Source organism: Megalobrama amblycephala, linkage group LG4 (assembly GCF_018812025.1).
Source record: "Megalobrama amblycephala isolate DHTTF-2021 linkage group LG4, ASM1881202v1, whole genome shotgun sequence".
In the NCBI taxonomy this organism is placed as follows: Eukaryota; Metazoa; Chordata; class Actinopteri; order Cypriniformes; family Xenocyprididae; genus Megalobrama; species Megalobrama amblycephala.
This window is the reverse complement of record NC_063047.1, coordinates 40,052,237-40,077,524: the sequence shown is the minus strand read 5'-3', so window position 1 is coordinate 40,077,524 and position 25,288 is coordinate 40,052,237. Positions and strand designations below refer to the sequence as shown.

At 38.3% G+C, this 25,288-nt stretch overlaps 1 long non-coding RNA gene across 1 annotated transcript in view; it reads left to right on the top strand.

Annotated features, from left to right (window-relative positions):
- LOC125267535 overlaps nt 1–16,779 on the top strand; it is a 73,692-nt gene extending 56,913 nt beyond the window's left edge. Inside the window, exon 3 of the long non-coding RNA XR_007184692.1 lies at nt 16,135–16,779. This is a non-coding gene — a long non-coding RNA (uncharacterized LOC125267535). The remainder of the gene's footprint in view (nt 1–16,134) is intronic.
- Nucleotides 16,780–25,288: the final 8,509 nt, after the last annotated feature.

The following is a 25,288-nucleotide window of genomic DNA, read 5'->3' as shown; positions in this document are numbered from 1 at the left end:
GTCAAACAGTGGCAAACAGGTATGGCGGAGAGCAGGCAGAATCGTAGTTGAGGAACAGGCAAAGAATCAGGGCAGGCAGATATCGTTCACAAAACCAGGAAACAATAAACAATCCAAAAGGTCCAAAGGGCAGGCGGCAGAGATACGAACATGGGGAACAGACAGGATCAGAAACAGGCAGACAGACAGGGTAAATAATGCTCAGAATTGTACACTGGGTGAAACAAGACCTCGCAATGTGTGTGTGTGAATGAGAGTCCTTTATAGTCCAGGTAAAGAGCTTCAGGAGTATGCGGTGATTGGTGGAGTGAGTGCAGGTGATAGGCAAGGAGGATGCTGGGAAGTGTAGTCCGGAACTGACAGGATTCGTGACAGGAAGATTGTTTTTAAATGAGATATTTGTGAGAATAGACAGGTAATTTCGAGTTGCACTTGTATTACCTCCAGAAGTTATGATGTCACTTTCTTTCTCAGTGGCAGATTTTAGCACCTGCTCAGATCTATCTAATACTAGGAGTCCTTGAAAAAGTTACCAAAGAATTTATATGTGTGAGTGCATCTATACAATGTGTTTTTTTAGTGACCATATGCTTTGGGTCTTTTTCTAGAGTGGAAAATACTGTTTGTACTTCCAATTCCAAGCACCATTATTAATTTTGCATGTAATTGTTTTAGAACACTTAACTGTAAGTACTAAAGGTAACTGTAACCCATCCCACACTGTACTGTATGTGGTGCAGACACAAATGACACATCAAATTATGTGGCTTGTTGAGGAGAGGTGTGCTATTACTTTTCTAAGCATTCAGATGAACGATTCTAGCTTGGTGCAAGATTAAACTGACAAAACAAATCCAACAGACTTACATTGAGGGAGGGACCTGAGCCATATCCACAGATCAGAATATCATAGGGACTTGGGGTGGGCTGTTTTAACGCAATCAACTAAGCAACTACATACCAACATTGAACACCTTAGGTACCACATCACAATGCTGCAAAAAACAAAACAAAAATCCTAAATATCAAACATGTCTGATATGATCGGGGCGGCCCCGATTTGTGTGAGAGCAGATCAGGAGGTGCAAGATTCGATCTGTGAACGCCTCACATTACCAGATAATCTGCGCCGAACATTGGAACCGATCGAGGTCCTCGAAAAGATTTTTTCTCCAATTTTCAGGAGGGGAAAATCAGGGAAAATCGGCCTAAAACTCCTGTAGTGAGAGCCCGGCTTTAGCAACCATACAGCAACGTGCTTAAAACTACTAAAATGCCTTATCATGGTGGTTTTGCACAAGTTTTGCATGAGCAAAAGTTTTTTTTTCTGTAAAAAAAAAATCTTTAATTGTCACTTTTACACTCACATTGGATTGTAAATGAAAGTTGTACATTTCCAGCAGTATCAGCGGTATTAAGTATTAAAAGTATTAAAAATGTATGCCTTCCCAAGTCTGTAATCAGAGAGGATTAAAAACAGCTCATGTCAAACACCTCCACAGGGCTTTTTGATGTGGCAACCTTTTCTCTCCTTTTCCACATGTTCTTTCATGTATTTGAAGAGCACACTGTCAGCAGCAGCTCTCTGCCACTTTCTGTCAAGTTTAGTCAAGAACTCTGGCAATAGAAGCCTATCAAAGTGAATTTCAGACTCTTCCTACTCTGCTCGCTCCAGACACTCGCTCACTGTTGCTCTTAAAATCTCAGAGTGACGAAGATGTTGGAGCAGTGCTGTCAAGGTCTTGGCTGTCTGACCGTCGGCAGTGAAATTAATGTCTGTGCTGCAGCCGTTTGATGTCTGTCTACTTTCACGAGCTCGCAGGATGTCATCTTCTGCCCCATATACGCAATCCTACCCTTAAATGATCTTGGTCAGATCAAAGCTCTACAGCTGTTAAAGCAGTCACATTACGGCAGACCAGAATGCACCTTCCAGAAGAGCCTGTTTTATCAAGTGACTCAACAGAAACTTAACGAGTGTGTGACTTGGTTTGCATATAAACAGCCACTCGTGTCAATTGTGTGGCATTTTGACAGTGTGGTTAGTGATGTGAGTTTGTGGCATGGCGAAAGCGTGTATGTGTGTGTGTGTGTGTGTTGCTCTCCGCTGTGGTGTGCGGTGATGTGGGACTGACAGGCATGGACTCTAGCCCGGACCTCCCTGTGTAGGAGGCTTTGGGCAGCATAGGCCTGATTAGGCAACATGAGGCAGGCTGAGTGTTGACATCATCCCCTTAATAACTCCTTCACCGCTCAGACACACCACCCACATGCACACATGCTTCCTGCCGATCATTACCACATACGCCCTGGGATAATAAATGTGACACCCAGAGCCAAGAGCATGGCTGATAGGACGACACCTGTCACAGATCTCCTCACTATGGCCACTATGGCACATTCGACATGCGAAACCAGATGATGGACCTCAAATTAAAGGGATAGTTCAGCCAAAAATGAACATTCTGTGATCATTTACTCACCCTCATGTCGTTCCATACCTGCTTTTGTCCATATACAATGAAAGTCAGTGGGGTCCAAAGCATATGGACTCTACTGTCTTTCACTGCACAGACAAGAAAACAGATATATTTTTCAAAATGTTTTTTTTTTGTGTTCCTCGAAAGAATGTACACTACCATTCAAAAGTTGTTTTTTTTCTCTCATGCTCACCAAGGCTGCATTTATTTGGTCAAATATACAGTAAAACCAGTAATATTGTGTAATATTATTACAATTTAAAATAACTGTTTTCTATTTAAATATATTTTAATGACAACATAAGGGAGAGTGGGGCACAACCTAACAGTATTATTAACCTTCTCAGTTTGTGTAAATCCACTTGGGGTTCAGAGTATTTCCCCCCCGCATTAATTCCACACATTTTTATGTGGTTTTGTTTCATTAATGCAGTGTACACTTTTTTCCTCATTTACCCTGAAAGAATGGAAGTGAAATGTGACAACCCCATAGATGGGGCATGTTGTAACATGACAGCTTAACGTGATAGTTCAGCCAAAAAATGTAAATTCTGTCATCATTTACTCCCCTTCAAGTTGTTCCAAACCTGTATGAATTTCTTTGTTCTGCTGAACACAAAGGAAGATATTTGGAAGAATGTTTATAACCAAGCAGATCTCGTCCCCCATTGACTGCCATAATGTTTTTTTTTTCCTACCATGGTAGTCAAAGTGGGACGAGATCTGCTTGGTTATAAACATTATTCCAAATATCTTTCTTTGTGTTCAGTAGAACAAAGAAATGTATACAGGTTTGGAAAAATGTTTGGGAGTGAATGATGACAGAATTTTCATTTTTGGGCGAACTATCCCTTTAAAATGTTACAAGACAAACTAAAATATTTTGTCAATAAAATACAATCATGAACTTTTTCATATAAAATAATGGCTACACAGCATAGTTCAAAGCATTATACTAATTAATCATTTCTGAACATTGATTCTCAGTGTTTATTAACCGTCTTCTCATGGTTTCTCAATTCATAAAAGTTGTTAATGTGAATTATATCGCTGACATCATAGAATAGCAAAGTTCTAATAGAGGCACATTGTAACGTAGTGTTACTGGGATTTAACCCCAGCTAGTGTCGTCTGCTGGTTAGATAAGCATTAAAGAACTATCTACACTGCTAAATAACAGACTGTAGATTAAAATAATAGCAGATTTGTCTCATTTTATATACTAAATAAATGTCTCATATATACTAAAAACTACTTCAGGAAGAAATTGACTTTTGCTATATACATGTTCAGTGATATCTTCCAAAGATTCTTGAATTTTGGTGCATTTTGATTTTTTTTTTTTATATATACAGTGTTGATATTGCAACTATAAATACATTAAGTTTTGTCATGCTGGCATGTGTGGAAACCTTTAAACCATATGTGTTACAACTAGCTCCATGTTAAGTTGTGCCCCTCTTATAAGTTCTGTCATGAAACTCTAGATGGCGCAGGCTAATAGGTCCTTAACTCATCCTGCTCATAATCACATCATTATCTATAGGACACAGATCATTAGTTCTGCTGTATCCAATGAGCTACTGAACGCTTCAGAAATCCTCCACCTTCCCCAGCTCCACCTGTATAGATCTGCTATGGGTAATTCATGTACGTTATATTGTACAGCAGCAGCATGTCTTACTTGTTCACAGCAGCAGAGTGCCGTGTATGTATTGGCAGTAGCAAGTCCCATACTTGCTCTGCAGCAGCAGCAATAATCAACAGCAGCAATAAAAGCAGCAGCAGCGTAGCAGATCTTTTCCGCCAAGACCAAACATATCATCATTGTCATACTCATTACCATGCCAAACACTCCGAGAGTTGTCATGACAGAAATGTTTTTGTTGTCGCTTTTGATCAATTTAATGCATCGTTGTTGAATAAAAGTATTAATTTCCTTCAAAAAAAGTTTTAGAATGACAAGTAGTGAGTAAATGTTGACAGTAATTTAATTATTTTGGCGAACTATCCTTTTAAAATGTTATTGTTTGCGAAATTCCTGCGTTTTACACACCCCTCTCAGTTTTCACAGTGGCAATGCAATTACTTCCAGAAATAACAAACACTTGGCCTCTGATTTAACTTGATTCACGTTATCGGCTCAGACTTGTCTTTATCGCTTGTGCATAAAACTGGTGTGTCTTGTTCAATCCAAAACTGTTTAATAATCCCTTTTACATTCCTTAGCTCTCCAAGTCAAACATGTCTCCCTTTCTGCAGCTTCGCTGAGGTGGCCTGGCTTCTTTGGGCCCTTTGTGTGTGTGGTCCTTTCCAGGGTGGCAACCGCACGGCTTGAGTCCGTCCTCTGTGGCGGCCCGCGTGCTGCTTCTGGGATTCGCCGTGGCGCACTCTCTCCTGCTGCCAGGCCGCCCCTCCCTTCTCAATGAGAGACGTCGAAACCAAATATTTACACAAGGAACTGCTGGAATGCAGGGCTGTTGTAACTGTACGCTGTTCAAAACCCTGTTGAAATAATAGCCAGAGGTGTTTTGACTCATCAGAGAACCTGAGCAGGGTTCCTTTGATGTGGCTGTGAATGGTGTTTTGTTAAATCAGCTGTATAACGTTCCTCTCTTTTGATTTGTTTAAAAGTGGTGCCCGTTTAAGAGTCTATCCTGTGTTGCTGTTGAAAAGTATCTCGCTTGTCACTTTACAACTTTATTTGTTTTTGACAATGAAATATTTGCAATATGTGCAACTGTGCTACTGACTGTATTTTATTGGTTACTTGGTTTCTGTTACTGTGGTGATGCACTAGGTTGTCCTTACTTATTTTTCTACACTGTAAAAAAAACAAAAAAACATCATTTTTACAAAATAAAACTGGCAGCTGTGGTTGCCAGAATAATAATTAAAAAAATACAGTAAAGGTATAAATATATTTACATAACAACCTGTACATTTTACAATTTAAAACTGTAATTAAAAAAGGGTAAATCCAACAGCCCTTTTCTGCTGAATTATCAAGGCCATGCTGCAACTAAAATCTGTTTTGCACTTTTGACGTATACTCACATCCACCATAATAACACTGCTGGTAAAGAGAAAAACCACATGATGAATCAAAGTTTAAAAAAGTAGCTTTTCCTCTAGCTGAGGTAAATACTAAGAAGATGCAGACAGTGATGTCATACAAACATGACACTAAAATAATGCAGTAAAGATTCATTTAACAACATAAATTTAACATAAAACCCTAAAGTAACTGATGAGAAAATTGAAATTTTGAAAATTGAAAACCATCAAATGTGAAGTGTCACACAGAGAATTGTGGAATTGTCAGTTCATGGGATTTCACTGTAAATTATATGTTGCTTTGTTCTTTTTACTTCCAAAAATTGTACATTTTAGAGTAATTTCCTGGAAAATTACACAAAATGTAAGGTTTGATCTATTACATTTTTTCTCCATATATAATATGGGAACTTACTAACCAATTAACAGGTTTTTACTGTTGCATTTTTTTAGTGATATCATTTTTAATTATTAATAAAATAACTGTGCTAAATATAAGGCAGTCTCGGACTGGCCATCGCGAGCAGCTGGGAAAAGTGAAATCCCGGCGGCCTGGCTGATTTGGCACATTGTCCAGCTTGTTTGTATTTACTTATTTGTTATTACTTTATTTTATTAATATACATTATACATGTATATTATATATATATGACCAATATACATGACCAATATATATGGTCAGGGGGTGCATTTTACTTGGTAGGCTACAGTACAACCACGAGATCCCAGTTCATTTTCAGAGGGATAGGCAGCAGATGGAGGGCAGATCGAGCAGCGCTTGCTAGAGAAAACATTTTTACTGTACAAATATTGTATTACAAACAAGAGCTAAAAACTTAACAATGTTTTGTATATTTTTTATAAATTTTTTGTATATTTTCGCTTGGTAGTATTTTTATCTTTCATATTGACGTGAAGGATCTAGCAAGCGCTGCTCGATCTGCCCTCCGTCTGCTGCCTATCCCACTGAAAATGAACTGGGATCTCATGGTTGTACTGTAGCCTACCAAGTAAAATGCACCCCCATGCTAATGGCACAGCCACGACGCAAATTACAAGACAAAAAATGGAAAAAATAGAAAATCAGTTAGATTTCATTTATTCAAATGATTGTTTCTAAAGTCATAATTCAGCAAAAGTAAAATTGAAAAAAAGGGGGAAAAAATGGCAAATATCCATTGATGATGTAACTGAAAAACAGGAAAAATGAACGTCTGGTTTCAATTTTTCATTTTTGCATTTGCATTGTATGGTCTGAAAATTGAATTGTGAAGCGTTACACAGACCTTACAGTCTTTTACAGTTAAAATGACATTTTTACAGTGTATATATAAACACTAGTGTTGAAAAGTTTGGGTCAGTAAGATTTTTCATGTTTTTGAAGTCTTTTATGCTCACCAAGGCTGCATTTATTTGATCAAAATACAGTAAAACAGTAATATTGCAAAATATTATTACAATTTTAAAATGTAATTTATTCCTGTAATGGCAAAGCTGAATTTTCAGCATCATTGCTCAAGTCTTCAGTGTAATATGATTCTTCAGAAATCATTCTAATATGCTGATTTGCTGAAGAAACATTTCTTAACACTATCAATGTTGAAAACAGTTATGCTGCTTATATTTTTGTGGAAACCAGATTCTTTGATGAAAACAAAGTTAAAAAGAACTACATTTATTTGAAATAGAAATCTATTGTAATATTATAAATGTCTTTACTGTCACTTTTGATAAATTGAATGTGTCGTTGCTAAATAGAATTGACTAATTATCCAACAAACTCAAGGGTAAAGCAGAATTTTTATATTCTTTTGAATATATAAAAATACAATGCAATGGTGAGTCTGTAAAGTGTGATTTCATGCTCAGATCTATGCTTCAGATCAGGTGGCCGAGTTGCATATCCTACTGTATTATTGAGCAAACTTGTCATTAAATAAAAAAATGCCATGGGCTATTATCATTATATTTCCGAATCAAGCAGAACCTTTTCAGTTTAATTTTTTTAGCTTTATTTTAAATAAAGTTTATAATAAAAAATAATCAAGCGTAGTAAGGCATATTTTCTAAATGGAATCGAGTTACATGGCACTTAAAGGGATAGTTCACCCAAAAATGAAAATTCTGTCATCATTTACTCCCCCTCAAGTTGTTCTAAACCTGTATAAATTTCTTTGTTCTGCTGAACACAAAGGAAGATATTTTTAAAAAGTCTGTAACCAGGCCACTTTGGAGCACCGTTGACTTCCATAGTATTAAAAAAAAAATACTGTGGAAGTCAGTGGTGGCCCAGAACTGTTCGGTTTCCCACATTCTTCAAAATATCTTCCTTTGTGTTCAACAGAACAAAGAAATGTATACCGGTTTGGAACAACCGGAGGGTGAGTAAATGATGACTGAATTTTCATTTTTGGGTGAACTATCCCTTTAAAGCCCCATCTACACTTGGTACTATCCAAATAGAGATTCAGAAAGAGATACATTTTGTCATTGCAATAGATAAAGGTACAAATAGAGATAATGGTTTCATTGCACATCCTTATTACTGTATATGGAAAATCATTCAAGTTTCACAAGATAAACAATAAAAAGTAGGCAATGGCTTAAGTTCTTAGTTTATCCCTCTTCAGCTGTGCAGTGCATTGTGAGAGAGAGAGCGGAGCGCTCATACGGTTCTGATTGGCTGTGATGATGTTGCTTTCTGCGTAGACAGACAATTGTGTTTCATGAGGCCTGAATGAATAGACAGCTACCAGGCCAGACAGAAAGTGGCTACATCTGTTGGTTTATTGAAAAGCATTTTGCTCACTGGAGTCTGTCAGAGTCTGATATTACCTGAATCCCTTTTTTCTTATCTATGTGAAACATTGGTAGGGTACAAAAGGGGCTCAGTGAAACAATTTATGCTATAACAAGATAATGTCCCTCTCACTACATTCATTAAGCTTCATGTGTTGGCTGTATCTCTCCATGGCGTTCCAACACAATGCTTTGTGTGTCGGTCTATTGTTCTGCTGTAAGTGACGGCAGTGACCTTTGTTATCAGCCTATTATTCCTTTGTCTTTTACCTGCCATCTTGTAGCGCTGGGTCTGACAGGAGAGTGTGGCCTAAACCATTTAATATCAGATAGTGTACTGCATTGTTATGCCACCAACTTGACATACACTCAACCAGGACTAACTAGAAATAAACTAGCCTGGAAAAGTCATACTGATGTAAGATGGCCTTTTCAGATAGCAAAATCTGTTTTTATTATTTTACATGTCATCTTCTGGAGACAAAACTGCACTGATATGGAAATTTTACCCAGTGCTGATTACTGATTATTTTATTTGTGTTTAAAAATAGAATAACATGGGATGCCATTTTGATTGTGGCTATAATTTGTTGCCTTTAAAGGTGCCATCAAACATTTTTTTTTACGAGATGTAATATAAGTCTAAGGTGTCCCCTGAATGTGTCTGTGAAGTTTCAGCTCAAAATACCCCATAGATTTGTTTTAATACATTTTTTTAACTGCCTATTTTGAGGCATAATTAGAAATGTGCCGATTCAGGCTGCGGCCCCTTTAATTGCTCGCGCTCTCCGCCCCCTCCCGAGCTCTCCACTCTATCATTGCATAAACAAAGTTCACACAGCTAATATAACCCTCAAAATGGATCTTTACAAAGTGTTCGTCATGCAGCATGTCTAATTGTGTAAGTATGGCATTTATTTGGATGTTTACATTCGATTCTGAATGAGTTTGATAGTGCTCCGTGGCTAAAGCTAACATTACACACTGTTGGAGAGATTTATAAAGAATGAAGTTGTGTTTATGCATTATACAGACTGCAAGTGTTTAAAAAATGAAAATAGCGACGGCTCTTGTCTCCGTGAATACAGTAAGAAACTATGGTAATTTTAACCACATTTAACAGTACATTAGCAACATGCTAACGAAACATTTAGAAAGACAATTCACAAATATCACAAAAAATATCATGATATCATGGATCATGTCAGTTATTATTGCTCCATCTGCCATTTTTCACTATTGTCCTTGCTTGCTTACCTAGTCTGATGATTCAGCTGTGCACAGATCCAGACGTTAATACTGGCTGCCCTTGTGTAATGCCTCGATCATGGGCTGGCATATGCAAATATTGGGGGCAGATACCAATATGGCTGCCAATGCATCTTGAATCATTGTGTAAAACAGAAAATATGTTCTTTTAAAAAATAGTTCATTCAGACTACCCACATTTCCTTCCTTCAGTTTGATTCAAACGAGGCCCAAACCTGGGATCTATGACATTCCAAACAAATGGCGTTCTACATCAGAGTGCTTTTCATTTATCAGACCCTCATTTGACACTCCCATTTCCAGAGGCCCACTCTTCCCCTCCAGCAGCTCTCACAGGACAGGAACAGGGCACATTCACCCTGCATCAACTTTACTGTAAGCCTTCTGCTTCAGTTATCTGTCAGAGAAACGTAAACACTAAGGGAGGCTTGCACGCACGTGGAACACGCTGGGAAAGCAGCTCCGCTGTGAATGTTTATAAGTGCTTATTATGGCGGTTAATGCCCCTCTGTGATTTACAGGCTGTTCTTGAAATCGAATGTTTAACTTTGGCCAATAAAGCTGTGTGAATCAGCTCATGACTCACCTTTTCTGACTGAACATATATGAGCAAATGTGTGTTTTGAGTACTTTTGGTTTACACAGCTAAGACCACCATCACATAAGGAGATATTAAAATACTGAAAGGAGTGTAAATATTCCAGAAGTTTCGTATTTGTCTTCTGTGTGTTTCAAAAAGATGGTCAGAGCATAATGGAAACACATGGTATAGTGTTGCTGTGGTTTTGCCCCTGCAGTGATGAGCTGAAGAACACCTGTATTGGGGAATAACTAAAAGTGTTGATGATATTAACAGCTACATTTTTCAATAGTGTGACAGTACTTCAGCTGTTTTCAGAGTAGACCTGTATATCTTCTCTAACAAATTGTAGTATAGCAGCTTTAATGAGACAAAATGCTACATCCTTATATTTTTAAATCTACCGCACACACAGCTGTACAGTAGAGTGTGCATACTGTCCTCTCATATACAACGCTGATATGTCTGATTCACTTTACTGAATTAGTTCATTCGGACACAAATTATTTTTAAAAAGTGATTCTAATTCCTGCAATGCATTTTAGATAAATGCTTTCTTTTTAAATAACAATGATCATATTTTTAACTTAACAATATAAATTACGGTGTATTGTAGTTTACCTGTTTAATGCTGTCAGAAAACTGAGATTGTTTATTCATTCAAAGACTGAAAAAAGTTAGTTTATTCCTTTTTTTTTTTTGTGCCATAAAAATATGACTGATGAAATAAAAAATATATAATCTGTAGCTAAAGATATTGCACCCTTTTATAAACTTTAATGTATACTTTTATACTGTAGGCAGTAAAATTGTAGACAGTTATTGACAGTAAAAAAGGAGGAAGCTGCATGTAGTCTCCAGGAATTCACAGAACAGTAAAAAATATGTTGACATTGTTTCTGGGATGGCATATCAGTGCCTGTATATTATAACTATATTTTATCAAGTGATATAATGTTAATATACCAATTTTGAACTAACAAAATCTTATTTTTTACCTTAAAGAGGACCTATTGTGCCCTTTTCACAAGATGTTATATAAGTCTCTGGTGTCCCCAAAATGTGTCTGAAGTTTCAGCTCAAAATACACCATAGATCATTTATTATAGCTTGTCAAATTTGCCCCTATTTGGGTGTGAGCAAAAACACACCATGTTTCTGAATTGTTAGTGGATAAATGTATGTAGTTGCCGTGGAGTTGATTCAACTCATCGACTAGCATGTGGCGACATGTTAATATTTTGTGCAAATCCAGCATTGATTGACCCTCATTTGTGAAGCAGTCTGGCGTAAAATGATGGCAGCACTCTACCATAACAACTCTTCCTCTTCTCTAAAGCAGCCCAACATGGCCTCGCCCCCTTTGTTGTGTGTTCCTGGGGGCAGGGTTTATGTAAATTATGTAAATAATTGGGTTGTCACCCCAACACAAAAGTTAAAAAAGTGAAATCATAATCAAGGACCCCTTTAAAATGTACTCATAGCCATTATGATAATACAGTTGGTAAAACAGAAAGTCACATGATGAGTCATAATACATTGTAAATGGCCTGTCCATGAAACATGACCAACAGTCAAATATACGGTAAACAGGGTCATTCTGACAAAGACAAAACACACAAGATTAAAATAATGCAATAAATATTAAAGTGTAACTTTGCCGTATTTCAGCCCACTTTTTATTGTTACAATGTTGGTAGTATACGTAAATGAACAATCTTAACTCATTCTCTGTGTTACCTGGACAGAAAAATTTATTTTTTCCCCTCTGTTTTGCCTAAAGGCAGGAACACAACAAGGCTGAAGTTGGTCCTCATTTGCTTTTTTTTCAGACAATTCGACATGTTGAATCGACGTCGGAGCTCATCGGTCTGTTGGGCCATCTGATCATTCTGATTAGCTGTTTAGCTACTGCCTCCTGCTGGTACGGAAAGGCATTTCATCTTGCGCAGGCGGAGAATGGACGTGCTACTTGGCCGTCGGCTGTCGAATGTCGGTTTGGCGTGTCAGTCCAACTTTGGACCCAGACGCTGCCGACGTGAGCCAACCCCACAGTCTGCTTTCGTCGCCACTAGTTCATCAGCGTCGGCTGCCTTAAAACACTCGCTGTGTCGAAATCAAATACTTCCCCACTATATAGTATGTGAAAAACAGCACTCCAACAGAGTAGTATGTCCGAATACATAGTAATCGAAAAACATAGGCGAAAAGTACCTGGATGACTTAATACTTCCGCAGAGATTCTTAAATGTGCATTTGATGGACACTTTACTATCCCATGAGGCCATGCATTCTCTCCATATTTATGATTTTTGCAGCTTTTAACCACTGCCTACTGACAGTAACTCACTCCAGCTAAATGTTTACTCTTTAAACTCTTGCACACGGACCAATACAAGTCAACACCATTATAACTAAAAGTTTGCTAAGAAGTATTTCCTATTAAAGCAAAATGGTATTTAACTCTGGTCAAGCGTATACAGCAGACTGGTGGGAATGACTTTGGACAGCAACATTCCCAGTGCATTATGGGTGTTGTAGTTTTTATCTATTTGGCAAAAGGGAAGACCATAGCCTTTTTTTTCCTTTGTTTTCTCGGTTGGACTTTATTTTACAGTACGTGCCCTTACATGTACTTACAGTGTACTTACCTAAGAAAGTATTGGGTAATATAAGGTAACTACATTGGTTAAGGTTAGGTTTAGGGGTAAAGTGCTACCGTTTTCTCTAGTCAGGTACCACCAATTTCAGTTTTTTTCCCCGCCTTTCTACTGCATAGGCAGCCAAATTTTATAGAAAGCAAATTTTGCCAGCAGTGAAGTATCCCTGTAGTCAATAGTGTAGCTACAGAAAATGTAACACAAAACTCCTTAATGTACATTACCGATAACAAAAATAAGAAAACAATATTAATTATATATAAAAATAATATTATGTGATGTATCTTCTGGGAATGTCCTTTTACTATTTTTCATTGTAAATCATATGGTAATTTGTAAGTTTGACTATTACAGTAAAATTACATATAATTACATATTTTACTGTATTTATTGTAGCTTTTAGCATAGCAGCTAAGCTGGATGAGTATTTTGCAGCTTGGAAGTTTTAAAGTAGCTTCTGCATCTGTATGTTCTCCACTTTTTTTTTTTTTTTTTCAACATGGCCCTGGTGCAGTGTAGTTGAGATTTCCCGCAGACTGCAAAATGATGCCTGAAACACTGTCAGAAAAAGGAGACAGCAGCTACTGTAGTTGTCAGAAGCAGTACAAACAGGCTTTACACAGCCTCCAGACTGTTAGAGGTCAGCAGAGGACCAAAACACAGAATCTGTTCCTGGACCAGACTGCATGTCCTGGGGCGGCTCAGCAGGAGCTCGGTTATAATTTGTCTAAAAGTGCTGGAAGCCATCTCAGTGGAGCTTGGCTGAACAGCCCACAGTCATGTCGTCAAAGCAGAGAGACGGCTTAGTCTGTAAGGACCAGAGTGTAAATGTCACTCTGGCTTGTCTGAACATGGCACAGTACGTTGACATGGGACAGGAAGACACAAGGGGGTTAAGTCTGTGCAAAGGTGCAGGACTAGATACTAGAAAGCAAGAGAGAGACCAGAATATAATTCTTTGCCCTGTCTTTGGACTCCTCTCAGTTCCTTGGAGCTTCCCCTTAACTGGGTCACACCGACAGAAAAAGAGAAAACGCGCGAGAGAGAGAGTTAATAGCACATAGAAGACTCTCTAGCAGGACCTGGAGGAAATGAAAGCACTTAGGAGATAGTTTTGTCAGTGTCAGGCAAAGTCCATGTCTATTTTTATCTGTCACTGTGGTTGTGAATACAATTTAAGAAAAATTTACATTTTGTGATTTTTGCTGTAATAGTCGGATTGTGTTTTTTTTTTTTTAAGCTGCAACATTTTGCATGTTGAGTATTGTAAATGATGTGCTATATGTAAATAAAGTTTTCCTTTTCAGTTTTGATAATATGAGTCATGAAGAAAAATAAATAAATTCATATTAATTTAGAGGGATGCATGTAGCAAGCTCAATTTGCATATTTGCCTATGTTTTCCTCATCATTTTGTTGTTTGTTTGCTCTGCGTCTTGAAATGGGGCATCAGGCTCACTGAATATTTATGCTTCTTAAGTGTTAATAATTGACACCGCTGGCATATTTTCCTTAGGAAGAGCTCACACACCCTGAACAGAGAATTATTTTTCACTGATTCTTGGGTACTGGGACGAAACAAGACTAACAAAGAAAAACAAAAAAAAGTATATATATTGGTTCAGCAAGTACACTTTCATGTTTTTGGGTGCAATCTTTTTCTGCTTACAATTTCTTTATAAAAATGAGTGTTTTTCAATGCCATCACTCAATATAGATCAACAGCTTCAGATACTGTACAAAAAGAATGTGTTATATTGATTATAAATATAGACAATCACCATTGGCGTCAATGAAGAGTGGTTTCAAAATGATTCTCATATCCATCTATTGAATTGTCAACAAACTCTGTTTGACCACAAATATGGGTCAAATTGGTGTTGGCAAAATACCCATATTTTACAAATGACATGTTTACTAAATGAAATAGCGATCATCAGTTGATGAATTATGCCGGTGACACAGAAAAAGCACAATTATTTATTTAAAATAACAAACATATTTAAAATATGAACATAGGTACACAGAGGAATAATCTTTTTGTCAGGTAGTGTTTCCTTAAATACGGAAGAGGATAGGGCCAAGCAATAATAAAAAAATAAAACCATCTCGAGATTAAAGTTGTTAAATTTCGAGAAAAAACTCGTTAAATTTCCAGAAAAAAGTCGAGATAAAATGTTGAGAATAAACTCGTTAAATTACGAGAAAAAACTCGTTAAATTTCGAGAAAAAAGTTGAGATAAAATGTTGAGAATAAACTCGTTAAATTACGAGAAAAAAAGTTGAGATAAAATGTTGAGAATAAAGTCATTAAATTTCGAGATAAAAAGTAGTTACATTACGAGAACAAATTTGTTAAATTTCGAGAAAAAAGTCAAGATAAAATGTTGAGAATAAACTCGTTAAATTACGAGAAAAAAAGTCGAGATAAAAAGTTGAGAATAAACTTGTTAAATTTCGAGAAAAAAGTCAAGATAAAATGTTGAGAATAAAGTCATTAAATTACGAGAAAAAAGTCATACAATTACGAGAACAAATTCGTTAAATTACGAGAATAAATTCGTCAATTTAATGACTTTATTCTCAACATTTTATCTCGACTTTTTTCTTGAAATTTAACGATATTTTTCTCATAATTTAACGAATTTGTTCTCGTAATTTAACAACTTTTTTTCTCATAATTTAATGACTTTATTCTCAACATTTTATCTCGACTTTTTTTCTCGAAATTTAACAAGTTTTTTTCTCGTAATTTAACAAGTTTATTCTCAACATTTTTTCTCGACTTTTTTCTCGTAATTTAACGAGTTTATTCTCAACATTTTATCTCGACTTTTTTCTCGAAATTTAACAACTTTAATCTCGAGATGGTTTTATTTTTTTATTATTGCTTGGCCCTAATCCTCTTCCATACTTAAAAGATCCATATTTATATTTCTGTATATGTTTAATATATGGAGTATTGAATTATGGTTGAGGACAGGTGCTTTTATATGTTGTGAATGAAAATGTGATAATTTTGATGAAGAAAACCATCTGAAATGGCACATTTGTGTTAGGAATATTGTAGTAATCATCTCATGATTAAATTCAAAGTGACAATGTGGTTATTATTAAAAACTAATGGCAGGTTATAGCACATGTTTTGCCGAATTTTTCATGAATCAGTTTATTTATTTTTATATAACTTCCACACCCACTTTTAAGTATAAAAATGCATCATCTGTGGCATTGGCACAAATTTAATTTTCATCTCTTCTTTTTTCTCTTTCTCCTTTTCTCTCCACAGACAAAAGTAGTTTTGGGATGCATTAGCCCTCGCTGCATCTGTCTTCCTCCGACAGCTCAGGAGTGAAAACAAAAGAAAGAATGAAAGAGAAGATGAGATAAGACAAGCCAAAAAGCAAGTGAAGTCATTCTTTTCTCTTTGCCTCCAGCTTTTAGTTAGAAAAGCCTTTATTCCCCAAATTCTGTCGTGATGCATTATGCATGAGCTAAACACCCCTCTCCTGCAGACGCTTCTTGCCTCCTTTCACTTTTTTTCTGTGTACCGTTCTTCTTTTTGGCTCTCGGTATGTATCCTCCTCCTCCTCCTCTCTCTTTCCCTTTCTCCCTCTTCCTTTGTGTCTTAGTACATTTTTTCACCCCCCTCTCTCTCTCTCTGTCCTTGCTCTTTCATTCTATCCTCTCTGCCCTCTCGTGTTGCCTTGTTGAAACACTAATGGCTTGGTACAAGTCATTTCCTCCCTGAGCGCTAACATGATTACTCTGTTTTTGTACTGTGTTTCTGTATGACAAATTTGTTTATGGGAAGAAAAGGCGTAAGAGAGAAAAAAAAACATCATCTAATGACCCCGCCGAACAGGCTTGCAGCACAAAGAGGCTCAAAACATCAAGCTACTTGCAACAAAAGTCAATCTCTTTAATTACACAGTTCTAGTCAAAGGCTTTGAACATTATGCACGTCATCTGCAACTAATGTGTCTCACACAGACATGAACGCGAGTGGAGCTGAATATTAAACCAGTGATGTGGAAACTGATGATGAGCTTCAGAAACATACTCAGGCAGAAACAGAAAACAGAGTAATGGATTTAAAATGCCTATTGCATTCGCAAAAGCTTACTTAATATTCCAAGTCTTATGAAGTGAACTTAAATTTGCAGTCTGCAAGTGTAGATAGTGTCAAACACAATTCCTTTCCTATGTTGCAGCTTTTACTACTTGACTAGTCGACCAATGGCTGCATAGAAATGAACATATTTCCATAGATTTACATGCAAGTTTTTCACATTGTATTTCATAATTTTCTTAATTAGTTTTGTGTTTGTTTGCTATAAAATATCTAAAGAGTATATTTTCTCAACATAAAAACTGTAGTAAGTGTTAAAATATCAAGACATTTCTAATTAAATATATTTGTCCCATTGGCAAATTAATGTTTTAAGCATAAATATAAATTTATTAAAGTTTATCTGATAAAATAATAATAATAATATATAATAAACATGATAAATATGGTGTCATAGCCTATATAAAGTAAATACATTTATATTTACTTATGATATATATATATATATATATATATATATATATATATATATATATTTTTTTGCAGCTTAGTATTAAATTATGAACTTGGCCCAACAGGCTCGGTTTTTAATTTAATAATTTTGGAACATATGCTATGCATGAAACCACTTTCTGTCATTGTCGGAACAGTTATTGAAAGTAAGATGTGTGGTGAATTAGCTTTATCACTTAGTCCAGCTATAGTATTTCTCATAAGCACATTCATACGCAAGTTTCTGACTAGATTGAATAGAGCATTCAGAAAATATATTGAAATCCTGCAGAGCCCCAGTGGTTTGAATGTTGTCTGAGCTGTATTCATACTGCCAATAGTGGATTTGCACTTTAATGAAGTGAATGGAGAAGAGGGGGGTGGAGGAAGAGTGAGAGCAGATAATGAAGGTCAGGTGTGTGTGTCAAAGAAGGGTTAGTGTTTGCACATCCAGACAGGACATGCCCCGGGGACCCTTAAGAATATGATTTGCAGGTAAAATTACATGCATAAAGCAGGTAAGACTGGTTACTAGGGTTCAGTCAGACCTGCCAAAGACTGAAATATTAAATATAGGAAGTAATGCATAATTCCTGCAAGAGAGATTTCATTACAAACCAGTCACTACGCCAAGCTTTGTCAGGCCTTCACACCAGGTGTAATAATAGAAACATTAGCCTTTTTAGGTGTGTGCTTCATAGACTGACATTTTTCAGTTTGCTCTCCTAATGGAACTTATCTTGAAACTTGGATGTGTGTTATCAGTTTATTTACCCCATAGCATTCCCAAGGTCTCTTTTGAATGGTAGGCCTATGTGTACCATGAGCGGTACAGTGGAATGCTAACAGGTTTAAAAAAAAAAAAAAAAAAAAAAACAACACACACACATTCAGAATGCAGTTCACATATACAATGAAAATAACATTTTTGGAAAATAATAATTAAGATATGTGCAGTCACATACTATTCAAGGTGTCAATACATTTAAACCTTTCTTAAAAATGGTATAAAAGTTTTTCAAAAACATATGAGGACATTTCTAAGAACTTGCGTTTTGAATGACATTTAAACTTTTTTTTGGCCGATTTCAAAACACTGCTTCAGGAAGCTTCAGAGCATTATGAATCAGCATATTGAATCATGATTCGCATCACGTGTCAAACTGCTGAAATCACGTGACTTTGGCACTCCGAACAGATGATTCGACACGCTGATTCATTATGCTCCGATGCTTCCTGAAGCAGTGTTTTGAAATCGGCCATCATTATTTTGTTTTTTTGGCGCACCAAAAATATTCTCGTCCCTTTATAATATTAATATTGAACCACTGTACTCACATGAACTGATTTAAATATGTTTTTAGTTCCTTTATGGATCTTGATAGAGGAAATGTCATTGCTCCCTATGCAGGCCTCACGGAGCCATCGGATTTCAACTAAAATATCCGATGGTGGTCTGATGATTGTTATGAGGGTAAGTAATAAATGACAGAATTTTCATTTTTGGGTGAACTAACCCTTTAACTATCCAGGGATGCATTTCCCAAAAGCATCAGCCAACTAACGTAGTTCAACAATTTGGTGTTTCCCAAAACCACAGTTGAAACGAACATTCGCACACTGCAACTTGTGTGTTTGGAACGACAGCTCTCGAGCTGTGGTTAGAAGCATAGTTTCTTGTTTTTATGACAAGTGGACTTTATAAATGGTTATCTTGAACATAATAAGCAAGCTGACATTAAGTACAATGCATCTCTTATTTCGAATATATACAAATGTCATTTACATATTTTAGTTTGTACAGAGAGTTAAAGCACCGTTTTTTGAAGAGTACGCATGTGCGCACATGCTCTAGTACATAACAATGAGCCTTATGATTAAATCTGGAAATAAAGGAAAAATGAGAATAACAGAAAAATGAGAATTAGTCCTCAGATTGTTACGCGTGCTGGTGCTGTAGAGACGAGACATATCCAGATGATCAAGTCCAGGTACAGGTGATGAGTGATGATGGGGAGATGACGAGGGAAGTGAGTGCAGGTGTGGAGACAGGAGGATCTTGGGAAATGGAGTCCGGGGGACAAGGGAACTGTGACAGTACCTCCCCCTTCCGGTAGGCGCGGCCTCACACTGTAGATGGAACAACCGGGGAGGGGGTGGTGGGCGCCCTGCAGGGAGAGGAGCGGACAGGAACGGAGGTCTCCAGGACGGATCTAGGAGTTTGGGCGGCCATAGCGGGTCAGGAGCCGTGGGTGGCCATGGCGACATCAGAACCCCGCCCAGGATTTCCCCACCCACGGGTACATAGCCCCTCCCCAAAATTTTCTTGGGGAAGTCCCAGATGGTAAGAAGGGACCTGTGGGCAGGAACTGGAAGGCAGGCTGGAGCGGGCTCGGCGGCGGCTGTAGCTGCTGGTTCAGCCCAAAAGTCTATTAGCCATCCCGCCTCTGAAGGCGGTTCTTGGACAGCTGCAGCGAACTCGGCGAAGACAGGAGCGGGCTCGGTGAAGTCTGGAGCAGGCTCGGTGACGGTTGGGGCTGCTGGTTCAGCCCAAAAGTCTATTAGCCATCCCGGCTCTGAAGGCGGTTCCCGCTTTCGCTGGGCCCGGCGAAGACTGGAGTGGGCTCAAGGAGGGCTGGTCTCTTTGCCCATCTGGACCTCATGTTGGCAGTTCTTTTGGACGGCTTGGGCGTTGTATTAGGCTGGAGTCCTGGTGCACACCCACTGGAGCGATAGGTGAAGGAAGTTGGTGGCTGGTGAGCTGGCCAGGCCACCGTTGTTTCTGAGGCTGGGCGAGTTGAATACGATCGCCTATGAACCTCTTCGATTTCAAACTTGGAACCATTGAGGAACAGAACCAGATTAATAGATTCGACTAAGGAATAGAGGCACTCAGGTTCACAATAGCGGATCGTATCCTCGTCCAGACCCCTCAGAAAGCAGAAATTCAAAATAGCATCTGGCCAGCTTACCTTAAAAGACAGCTCAGCAAATTCCTTCATGTATTTCTCCAGCGGGTGGCCGTCCTGTCTGGCAGTCCAGAGCTGGTCCTCAGTGAAGAGTTTGCGCTGACGTCTTCTTGAGGGCACAGGGACAAGGAAGATACCCATTCTTGAGTTTGTGGATATCTAGTCAGTATTGGTCCGTTCTTCTGTTACGTGTGCTGATGCTGTAGAGACAAGACGTAATCGGATATCCACAAACAGGGTATTTATTAAACTCAGGAGAAACACGCAATACACACATTGAATAACATTAAGAACAGACAGGGAGTGAAGGGAGTGAGTCCATTATAAAGGGAGTGCAGATGATCAAGTCCAGGTACAGGTAATGAGTGATGATGGGGAGATGACGAGGGAAGTGAGTGCAGGTGTGGAGACAGGAGGATCTTGGGAAATGGAGTCCGGGAGACAAGGGAACTGTGACACAGATGCCATGTTCGTAAATTATAACAAAAAAATCTAGCATTAATTCGATCTCAAACAGATTTATTTAAAGAAGTTATTACTCTACCATCTGTGTGATATCATTCACCGTCATGGCTAAATGCTAGTTGATTTGTTCAACGACACATCGTACTATGGCAGTGAAGCAGCGAGTCACCTCATTGTATGGGAAACATATCCCAGATTAGTCTATTTACTGTAATCATTTGGTCTGCTACATTATATTTATATATCAGTCTATTGTATAATCACAAATCATGAGGCAGTGGCATATTAAAATATTGATAAAAGAAGGTGTATGTGTTTCCTGGTAAACCCTACATTAGTATTACCAGTCATTTTTGACCTTGTGGTTGTTACGGACAGAGAACACAGGAGATGACGAGGAGTGACGTTTATTAGACAAACAGCAAGGTTTAACAGAAATGCAGGTAAGTAAGCAGGATATGTAGACTTGTTGGATGATAACTTGTTACTGAAAGCAGTCTTTGTCTTACAGGTGATGATCTCGTGGATGGATTGATGACGGATGACAGCAGACACAATCAACAGAGGTAAGTAGTCACACACAGATGCTGGAGCACGAAGACAGGGAGCACACCCTGAAGTATGGAGACGGGTAAGTATCAGGAAACTTTGGAGACAATAGTGGGAGAAGTCTATTACGTGTATATGAGATTGGAGTGAGGTGAGGAGTGTGCTTAAGTGCAGCTTGTGTGATGAGGTGATGACGATCAGGTGCAGGTGATTGCTGAGTGTGAGCAGGTGAGTATAATGAAGGATTATGGGAAATAGAGTTCAGTGAAGGCAAGACAGACGGTGACTGTGGGGACATTTATTTGTTTTAGTTTTTGAAAATGTAAAAATGCAGAAATTTTTCTGTGATGGGTAGGTTTAGGGTTAGGGGATATAATATACAGATTGTACAGTATAAAAATCATTATGTTCATGGAAAGTCCCCATAAAACATGGAAAGCCAACTTTGTGTGTGTGTGTGTGTGTGTGTGTGTGTGTGTGTGTGTGTGTGTGTGTGTGTGTGTGTGTGTGTGTGTGTGTGTGTGTGTACATGTGCTCCCAGCTGCTCCCTGAACAGTTTGCATTCTGAGTCCAAATCCAGCTGTTTCATCACTTGTAATTTGAGTTGCACTAAGTGAACCATTTCCTGTTCACTGGGACCACTGAGATTTGAATCTGTTCATATGGGCATTGGAAGTTTTGGGTTCATTCCAGTTTAGTTCGTGGTGCCAAAACAACACAAGCAGAACATGGAGCAGCTGAGAGACAAATGGACAAGAGTGAAAGACACAAGACTGTAAATGTGACACGCAAAATGTTGTCTTGGAGATCATCATTCATTAGTAGAGTCAAGGATGGATATACCAAACAGTCTGAATTGAACAAATACTAACACATTTTATCTTCCTGTCCTTTTAAATGCACTTTTCTCTATAAGATATTGAAAGCAAACTTCATGTACTATCCTGTGAGCCGGTTGGTAATTTAGATAAGCAATAATAGACAATGGGCAGTTGAATTATTAGAAAATAATGCACATTCGAGGTGGTAATGTGGTGCAACGCATAACGGAGTCTTGATCTACTGATATGCAGATATAAGTGAAAGATTGGTTGGTTGGTTGGTTGGTTGGTTGGTTGGTTGATTGGTTGATTGGTTGATTGATTGATTGATTGATTGATTGATTGATTGATTGATTGATTGATTGATTGATTGATTGAAATGCATGTTCCGTATGTGTTTGTACTGTATGTGTGTGAGTTTGTATGGAGAGAGAGCAGGAAAATGAGAGCTTGTATTCTATCACTGCTGGGTATTACTTACAAATTGTAATCAGTTACTGATTCCAAATTACATGACAAAAATTGTAGTTAGTAATGTAATCCATTACATTAAGGTAATACACTGCCCGGCCCCAAAAAAAGTCTCTGTTTGGATTTTAATAGGCAAATACTTAATAATCTATGAATGGATCAACAGTGATTATTATGTTTCTAGCAAGTTATATGTTCGGCAACGGTTCTTTTAACCCTAAAAGATGGAGTGTGTAGCTTTTCATTACTTAAACAACCATCAAGTCAAGTCACCTTTATTTATATAGCGCTTTTTACAATGTAGATTGTGTCAAAGCTGCTTTACAGTGATAACTGGTATATAATTTTGGCTGCACAGCATTTTGGCTGCATTGTCCAGCTTAAGTAAATTCAGTATTGATTCATTCCGTTGTACGAATCAATAGTTATTAATTTAGTTAATTTATCTACAGTGGGTACGGAAAGTATTCAGACCCCCTTAAATTTTTCACTCTTTGTTATATTGCAGCCATTTGCTAAAATCATTTAAGTTCATTTTTTTTCCTCATTAATGTACACACAGCACCCCATATTGACACAAAACACAGAATTGTTGACATTTTTGCAGATTTATTAAAAAAGAAAAACTGAAATATCACATGGTCCTAAGTATTCAGACCCTTTGCTCAGTATTTAGTAGAAGCACCCTTTTGATCTAATACAGCCATGAGTCTTTTTGGGAAAGATGCAACAAGTTTTTCACACCTGGATTTGGGAACCTCTGCCATTCCTCCTTGCAGATCCTCTCCAGTTCTGTCAGGTTGGATGGTATACGTTGGTGGACAGCCATTTTTAGGTCTCTCCAGAGATGCTCAATTGGGTTTAAGTCAGGGCTCTGGCTGGGCCATTCAAGAACAGTCATCGAGTTGTTGTGAAGCCACTCCTTCGTTATTTTAGCTGTGTGCTTAGGGTCATTGTCTTGTTGGAAGGTAAACCTTCAGCCCAGTCTGAGGTCCTGAGCACTCTGGAGAAGGTTTTCGTCCAGGATATCCCTGTACTTGGCCGCATTCATATTTCCCTCGATTGCAACCAGTCTTCCTGTCCCTGCAGCTGAAAAACACCCCCACAGCATGATGCTGCCACCACCATGCTTCACTGTTGGGACTGTATTGGACAGGTGATGAGCAGTGCCTGGTTTTCTCCACACATACCGCTTAGAATTAAGGCCAAAAAGTTCTATCTTAGTCTCATCAGACCAGAGAATCTTATTTCTCACCATCTTGGAGTCCTTCAGGTGTTTTTTAGCAAACTCCATGCGGGCTTTCATGTGTCTTGCACTGAGGAGAGGCATCCGTCGGGCCACTCTGCCATAAAGCCCTGAGTGGTGGAGGGCTGCAGTGATGGTTGACTTTCTACAACTTTCTCCCATCTCCTGACTGCATCTCTGGAGCTCAGCCACAGTGATCTTTGGGTTCTTCTTTACCTCTCTCACCAAGGCTCTTCTCCCCCGATAGCTCAGTTTGGCCAGACGGCCAGCTCTAGGAAGGGTTCTGGTCGTCCCAAACGTCTTCCATTTAAGGATTATGGAGGCCACTGTGCTCTTAGGAACCTTAAGTGCAGCAGAAATTTTTTTGTAACCTTGGCCAGATCTGTGCCTTGCCACAATTCTGTCTCTGAGCTCTTCAGGCAGTTCCTTTGACCTCATGATTCTCATTTGCTCTGACATGCATTGTGAGCTGTAAGGTCTTATATAGACAGGTGTGTGGCTTTCTTAATAAAGTCCAATCAGTATAATCAAACACAGCTGGACTCAAATGAAGGTGTAGAACCATCTCAAGGATGATCAGAAGAAATGGATAGCAACTGAGTTAAATATATGAGTGTCACAGCAAAGTGTATGAATACTTAGGACCATGTGATATTTCATTTTTTCTTTTTTAATAAATCTGCAAAAATGTCAACAATTCTGTGTTTTTCTGTCAATATGGGGTGCTGTGTGTACATTAATGAGGGAAAAAAATGAACTTAATTTATTTTAGCAAATGGCTGCAATATAACAAAGAGTGAAAAATGTAAGGGGGTCTGAATACTTTCCGTACCCACTGTATATCAGCACTGGAGTAAACAGTGATGTTATCATCCAGCTCAGTTCAGTTTGCATACAAGGGTGTTGATGCAGGCATATCAAAGCACTGTTGAATATCAAATGTCAAGTGTCCCCAACTAAGCAAGCCAAAGGCGACGGCGGCAAGGAACCCAAACTCCAACAGGTGACATCAGGTGTCAAACAGGTGTTAAAATGGAGGATAAAACCTTGGGAGAAACCAGGCTCAGTTGGGGGGCCAGTTCTCCTCTGGCCAACAGCGAACAGTGCATGATTATGATTCAGGCAGCTTTCATAAGTCCGATTGGGATCACAACAAAGTATTTATTCAAGTTCCATCTAGTTGAGGATCGTATTCATCAAGCTTGAATGGGACGGTTTGTTGAGGATCTGTGCCACTGGCTGTCGTGTCGATGAAGCCTTCACAGTGGATGACCTAGTTGACACAGTCTCTGCTGACACTTCAGGGCTGCGTTGTCATCTTGTCTAGGCACAGGTCCTCGATCTCACCTGGATCCGGC